The 6,274-nt window shown below is 37.3% G+C and overlaps 1 protein-coding gene across 4 annotated transcripts in view; it reads right to left on the bottom strand.

The window, feature by feature from the left end:
- Positions 1-6,274, bottom strand: part of mybpc2a (myosin binding protein Ca) — a 92,706-nt gene that overhangs the window by 74,663 nt on the left and 11,769 nt on the right. The gene's annotated exons all lie outside the window — the stretch shown is intronic.

Raw genomic sequence — 6,274 nt, 5'->3', positions numbered from 1 at the left:
TAAGAGCCTGAGGATTGGGTTCTTCAGTGGGGGAGATGAGATCCACACCGTTTATATTTAACAAATATCACATGAGGTGGTTGTTGAAAGATGTTATTTACTCAGTTTTCGCTGACTCTGCTACTGTCAATACTACCCTGTAAATACACACATTACTCAGCGGATTACTATTTGTATCATTAATCACAGACGGCATTTTATTTCCAAAAGCTTATCACCTGCATCTTTTTCGCATCACATGACTTCACTAATACCATGAAATACGCATGTGACCATAAACTGATTACATGATCATGACTGTGTGAATGAAATATTATCTTAAATGAGACATAAAGGGAATTCTTATGGGTTACAAAGGTATTCATTGGCTTTTAAATTTAATATGCAGCGCAGTAACTGTGCCTGGGGCTTTTATTCTGATCAGAAATAGCAAAAGATGTATGCATTATTTTATTCAAGGCTCTTATAGGCACTTACATTCTAAACATTCACTAAACGGCAAATAAAGCTCTATATATAATTCACTGGATTACAAGTTTATGCATATTTAATTCACAGTTTCACGCTCTGAAACAGTCATGACATATATGAAGTAAAACTAGGCCTATATTTTCTTAACCTGCAGTTGGCATTGTCAGATTTCTCCAACTCCATATTTTCCATTCCTTAATGACATTTTTTGGTGTTATAATGATTGACAGATTGTATTTTACATGTAAGGTCACTAAACAAAGATTCCTGCTAATGTTTTTCAGGTTCATCACATCAGATCCTGCAAAATATCACAACGAGCACAGAAAGAGATCAATGTGGACCATATCAATCAAAAATATGGAAATTTATGTGATCAGTGATTCAAAATTTCATCTGTCACTCATCTTACTTGGATTTATTCCTTTATATTTTTCATCTTTTACTTTTTTTTCTTTTTGTTTCTTTTGTGCAATGACCCAGATCAACATAGTTTCAGTACTGAGCATGAAATTAATAAAAAGCACAGAGAATTTGTAGCTTGTAATAATTAACACTGACCACAGAAGTAAAGGAAAAAACACAATAATTTGCAATTAACAGCTACAGCTCTGGTTTGGATTTTTTGCCAACCTCTAAGATTTCTTGTAGATTATTTTTATTTTAATATCTTGATTTTCTCTTAGTCTGTAATATGTTGCAGGGTTGACAGCCCTCCAGCCCTTCAAAATTTAGGAATATAAAGTAATATTTCATATTTGCCATTCAAATGACTGCTGAGTTACTCTGCTACTGTCTTGTGTTTGGAGTTGTCTGACAGAGGCTGTGAGGCTAAACTGTCCATAAATTTGCAGACAATTTCAAGGCTAAATGGGTGCCTCTATGAAACGGGTTTATTTTGGTACCAGCTTTTTTAGATCCAACAATACAAGAGAAATGTTGACATGGTTCCCCCCAGGATGTGCCCAATGATGACCTCAGAAAAATGCAAAAAAAATTATACTCTTGCTCTGAGCCATCCCAAAATTAATACATTTTTATAAAATATTGGAGCCAAAAATTGGACCAAAATTGGGACATGAAAAGCTACCTAGGTGTCAGTGCATTTAATCTCAAAAACATCACTTGAAATGGTCTTATATAGTGTTACAGAGACACTGTGTTAGATTTGACAATCCTAGTGGTTTTTCTAATCCAGACATGCAGGTTTTTCATGAATCTCAGTGTCATTCCAGGTTTCGTGTGTAACCCATCGTGTCCACTTGCATTACACGTTACACCTGCCCATTTAAACACATATAAATCGGGAGTGATTTTGCAACAGCTGTCATTTTTGTGAAACACTCTGCCTCGCATAATTAGTTCGATTCCCAAAATGTACCTGTGAGAGAATAAAAAGATATTTTGAAAAAAAGTAGCGTGTAATTTTTGTGTCCTTTTTACCGTGTTACATGCAGTTTTTTGTATAAAAGTAATATAAAAATGTGTTTTATCTGAAAAATAGTTTCTCTTTTATCTCAGTAAATATTTATTTTTAAAATAGACCCAAAGTGCTTCCAAACTTACTTCATAACATTAATCTACATCTGGTTGGAATTTTTAGCCCCTCTGTTCTGTTTTTAGGGACCAGTTTCATAGAAGCGCCCAAATAAATAAATAGAAAAATAGACAAAGAGCTAAATAAAATGATTAAATCTATTGAAGTAGACTGGATCTTTTCAGATCCTATAAAAAATGAAAAAGGAGTAACGATCATTCATTCATTCGTTTTATGAGCCATTTATTTCTCAAGAGGATAATCTATCACAACTACCATCGGGTGAGGGTGTGTTACATCCTGGATGCTTTGCTAGTTCATCACAGGGCTGACATAAAGTGCATAAACATTTGGGCTGTTTGAGTGGGAATAGTGCCTGGTTTATTATAACAATTAAATGGGTACGGTTTAACTTCATTAAAGTGTTTTCTCTTGTTCCAATTATCCATGGTGGATATTTTTCCTAACTACAGAGGGTTTTTCTCCACCCTGTAAAATCTACAAAACCAGACAATTAAAAGTGTTGATAAGCTCACACCTACAAGGCGTCTAAAAACCTATATATAGCCTACATATATGCATACATATACAAGACTAATTCATAAATTAATATGGCAGATCATATTACAGAGGGAACAATCCTTTTAAAACCTGAAAAACAATGAGCAGATTTACAATACTGTGCTCATCCTCCACAAGCTGCCTCTCTCTCGTTCTCTCTATCTTGCTCACTCGCTCGCTCTTCCTGATTTGCGTTTGAAGGGTAACCTCTGTGGAATGCGCTTCGTTAATCTCGCTTGACATTTCCCTGTCTTCCTTTGCTGCGTACGTCTCCTGCTTGTTCAGTCGGTTAAGCCAAAGGAGTCAGGCCAAGCTAAACATTTGAGCATTGAAATATTTCTTTCTTTATGCTCAACAAAGCTAGAAAAGGGCACCAATTCCTCATATGTATTTGCCTGAATCTATGTTTTGATGCCACTTACAGAGGAGCTCCCTCCTTAAACTCTCATGCATCTAATGCTGCTGCAGAGGAATGCACTTCATATGTGGTTTTGTCTCTGTTTTAGCCTGATGTCGGAGCACTGCTGAATATATTAAGTCACTTAAGCGTGTCTACAACCGTAAGCTATGGCAACAGCAGACGTGTTAACTAGAGGCTGGGGCCAACGTGGCCTTCTCTCTGGCTGAGCAGAGCGCCAATGGCTGGTAACATATTCCCACTGCTCATACTTTGTTAATGCTGCCTGGTGCCCTCTTACACAGCACCCCGTTGCACCCTTCCACATTAGACATACAAGTCAAACAGTCACAGGTGAACTCTCATGCTCATGTTTCCCTGTGTTCTTCTTGCTGTGTAGCTGAATCTATACCGATCCAGCAAGTAGCGTGTTACCGTTTTAGTAGCTTCTTGAATTGAACCTCGGGGTTCAGAGCCAAGATAAGCTCAATCTTAAATTGCTCACAACATTCCTGAAACGCAATATTAACTTCAGATCCCTAAAACTTTGTCAGCAGATGGAGAGTCAGAATTAGACTCATCTAAAGTCAGTCAAAAGTAAGAATCTGTTTTAACCAGATAAGAAAGTAACATCTGCACATCCTCGCTGATCACACAACATCAGTCAGAAACCACCTTACATATGAATGCTTCTTCATCATCATAATCATAATCATAATAAAAGTTTACTCTTTGCAGAATAACTTTTGGAAGGCTGTTTTCAACATAGTTCCATAACTAATCTGAGAATCTTGGAATTGACACTGGGCTCCTGTGTTTTTTCCTAAAGCAAAACTAACAGCATATGAAGTCTACAGACACACAGTCAAAAGCCCTTTGTATTTGTTCATTTAAAAATAAATGCAATGAAAACTAAAAGTCTTTGGCTCCACCCACTGCATCAATCAGATTACTTCTGCCTTCAGCACACAGCTCTGCTTCTGATGTTTTTAGTAACAAGTGTAAAACAGCTATCCACTCTAAATTATACGCATATTTGCCACTGCAATTCAACAGGAAATCCCCTCAATGCCTTAGAAGCACCTTAATCCCACTTTAAAAGCAACTCATTCCATTATTATACCCAAAGATCACACACAAGCGAGCTACTGCAACTGTACTTAAACCGTGTGATGCTGTAACCAAGATGTGTTTTTGTATTTACATAATACTCGAATGTGTATCAAAATGTGGAACGTTGGCAGGAGAGTATAAAAGAAGATTAATATTCAAACGATCTATTTATAAAACTGAGGATGAGTATCAATGGTATTATTGGTACTTGGCTGGCATCCACGCTGGGGGCAGAGCGCGACTGAGTTTCACCATTTATGTTGAGGATGGAGAGTGATGCTGTCGGCAGAATCAGGGAACACTTAAGCCTCTGCTCTCCCTATCACTCAATCATTTGCCAAGTTAATTTGACAGTGTTGATGATCTGACTTGCAGCTGCATCGTGTACTAATACAGCGTCACGCCTGTAGGAGGAGAAGGTATGGGAATTAAACCTAGAATGACGATAAAATATTTACTCTACACGCAGATAGAGGACACAGACACATTTCTGATTACTGTAATTCCACTGACAGTCGTCATATTAACTTACAGTGAAATCTATTTTAAGAGAATTATAAATCAGGTTACCTCAGACTTATATTTTATGTATTTTTGTTGAAATGTTCATGGATTTCTTCACTCTGCACATTTGCACTTCATCTTAACCTGTTAAAGAATCTGTCAGGACACTGTTATGTTGTTTTATTCTACTAATAGGAGATCTTTGCTCTAGCACCAAATTTAATATCCTCTGATGCATGGGTGTAGGCCTGGGAGATTGACAAATGATTCAAATTTGAGGCAAATCGGTGTTCGTATGTCCAAGCAGAACAAATTTTTGTAAAAGTAAATCTGTAGGGAGCGCTATAGAGGCAAAAGTCAGTTTCTTCCATTGAATGGGTGTAGGCCTGGGAGATGTCCACTGAGTCAAATTTGAACCAAATCTGTGATCGTATGTCTGAACTGAAGCAATTTTCATAAAAAAAACATTTGGAGGGGGCGCTATAGTGTGAAGTTTCAATTTCTTTCATACATGGGTGTAGGCCTGGGAGATTGACATCTGAGTCAAATTTGAGCCAAATCGGTGTTCATACTTCTGAGCTGAAGCAAATTTTGTATTGGTACATTTTTGAAAAAACTTTGCAAAGTTTGCAACCTCGTCATACAAAAACGGTGATACCGATCCCAAAAATTTGGCTAAGTTTTGATGCCCCACTTCTCTAGATAATGTACTCTGATTTTGAGCTCATTCAGCCAAACGCCCAAGGAGGAGATACTTAAAATACAAAGTCAGCGAAAACACTGACTCTGCACATTCACTCTGCACATTTGCACTTGATCTTAACCTATTGAAGAATCTGTCACGACACTGTTATGTTGTTTTATTCTATTAATAGGAGATCTTTGCTCTAGCACCAAATTTAATATCCTCTGATGCATGGGTGTAGGCCTGGGAGATTGACAAATGATTCAAATTTGAGGCAAATCGGTGTTCGTATGTCCGAACAGAAAAATTATTGTAAGTAAATCTGTAGGGAGCGCTATAGAGGCAAAAGTCAGTTTCTTCCATTGAATGGGTATAGGCCTGGGAGATGTCCACTGAGTCAAATTTGAACCAAATCTGTGATCGTATGTCTGAACTGAAGCAATTTTCATTAAAAAAAACATTTGGAGGGGGCGCTATAGTGTGAAGTTTCAATTTCTTTCATACATGGGTGTAGGCCTGGGAGATTGACATCTGAGTCAAATTTGAGCCAAATCGGTGTTCATACTTCTGAGCTGAAGCAAATTTTGTATTGGTACATTTTTGAAAAAACTTTGCAAAGTTTGCAACCTCGTCATATAAAAACGGTGATACCGATCCCAAAAATTTGGCTAAATTTTGATGCCCCACTTCTCTAGATAATGTACTCTGATTTTGAGCTCATTCAGCCAAACGCCCAAGGAGGAGATACTTAAAATACAAAGTCAGCGAAAACACTGACTCTGCACATTCACTCTGCACATTTGCACTTGATCTTAACCTATTGAAGAATCTGTCACGACACTGTTATGTTGTTTTATTCTATTAATAGGAGATCACAATGTTAAATGACTTGACCAGGAATGGTTGCGGTGATGTGTTTGTAAATTTGGATGACCTATATTTTTGTTTTTGGCTGTGGAGCTACAGCCAGAGAGAGAAGAAGTCTGGGTCTAATGTCAGAGTAAAA

The sequence above is a fragment of the Sphaeramia orbicularis genome, chromosome 8 (genome assembly GCF_902148855.1).
Source record: "Sphaeramia orbicularis chromosome 8, fSphaOr1.1, whole genome shotgun sequence".
Classification (NCBI taxonomy): domain Eukaryota; kingdom Metazoa; phylum Chordata; class Actinopteri; order Kurtiformes; family Apogonidae; genus Sphaeramia; species Sphaeramia orbicularis.
This window is presented reverse-complemented; position numbering and strand designations above follow the sequence as displayed.